Genomic DNA, 1,418 nt, shown 5'->3' with positions numbered 1-1,418 from the left:
GGTTGGGGGTAGGAAGGAGAAAGAAGTGGGGGGAGGGGTGGCCAGCCTAGGCACCGGGAGCATTGGGAAAAGCCTTAGGCCTCTCCATCACCCCTGGGTAGAAGTTGCCTCAACCTGGTTCTCGTCCTCCCTCACCCTGGCCCTGCTGCTGGAGAGGCCTACCCAGGCCCCTCTCGGGCTCCCTGGCAGAGCCGAGAAGTGGGGGCCTTAGAACCTGGGGGGGGCTTGTGTGCCTCTGTCTCAGGCCCATATCTATTTTCTCTGCTGCTAATCCTGGTTCCGCCTGCTGCCCCCCACACTAAGCCTCACTCCCCTAATCCCCAGGGTGGGGGGAAGGGGGGCCAGCTTTACTCAGCTGCCCGTTCAGGGCCTCCCTGCCCTGCCCTTCAGCTGGCTCAAGCCAGCAGTGTTGGCCCCAGTGCCCCCCAGCCCTGCACTGGACACTGCCTGAGGTCAGCACCTGGAACGAGTTCCAGTCCCTTTTCCTTCCAAGACCGGGCCAATGCCCTCTACCTTCTGGTTTTCTGGGGTGGACGCACCGTGGCAGGTGCCCTTGGGCACTGAGGAGTAGGTGATGGCCATCTTTCCCCCCTCCCACCTTTCTCTCCCTAAATTCTTCCCCCAACCAAAGATGGGGCAGGCTTGACTCAGGGCCCAGTTTCAAGAGAGCTGCCCACCGGCTTGGCCGGTCTAGCAGGCCTGACAGTGAGGGGAGCCTGGGGGGGTGGCGGGAAAGAGGGGAGCGATGGGGCGGGGCCCCCAGTTCTTCCCCCTACCAGGCAAACAGACCAAACAGACCTCGCCTGGTTCCCTGGCACAGCTGCCCCCCCACAACCACCACACACGCCCATGCCCACAAGGTCTTAGCAAGAGGGGGCATGCCAGGCTGGGCGGGGATGGACTGCCTTCATGGGGCGTTGGGGGGCTGGGCCCTCTAGGATGCAGAGGTGGGATGGGTGCCCAAGGTGGAGTGGGCACCCTGGTACCAGTGCCTCACCCTGGCAAAGAAGGAGCAGGTTTCTACTCCACCCACCTCTCCCAGATGATGGGGCTAAGAATGCCCCCTTGGCCTGGTTGGCACCAACATAGTTCCAGGTGGCACCTACATTGGCATGAATGCCAGAGCCCTGGGTAAGAGCTGGGGGAGTTTCCCAAAGCTGGAGAAGCTCATGGACACCTTCCTTCCCACGTGTGTCCTCTGCCTCTGCCTCTCCCTCTCCTTCATTGCTACCTCTTGGCTATGGGCATTGGATTTGGGCCTAAGGGGTTAAACACCCACCCTTGCCCAAGCCCTGTGTGAGTTGCGTGGTGAACCAGCCTGAGCCTGTGACCTGACAGTGGGGTCAGCCAATCAGCACCCCCGCCACACCACGGTGCCAGGGAGACTGGCCCTGGGGTGGGAGACAGGAGGCGGGCTG

This window comes from Tupaia chinensis, unplaced genomic scaffold (assembly GCF_000334495.1).
Source record: "Tupaia chinensis unplaced genomic scaffold, TupChi_1.0 Scaffold000374_1, whole genome shotgun sequence".
In the NCBI taxonomy this organism is placed as follows: domain Eukaryota; kingdom Metazoa; phylum Chordata; class Mammalia; order Scandentia; family Tupaiidae; genus Tupaia; species Tupaia belangeri.
The sequence above is the reverse complement of the archived record's forward strand: the minus strand, read 5'-3'. Positions refer to the sequence as shown.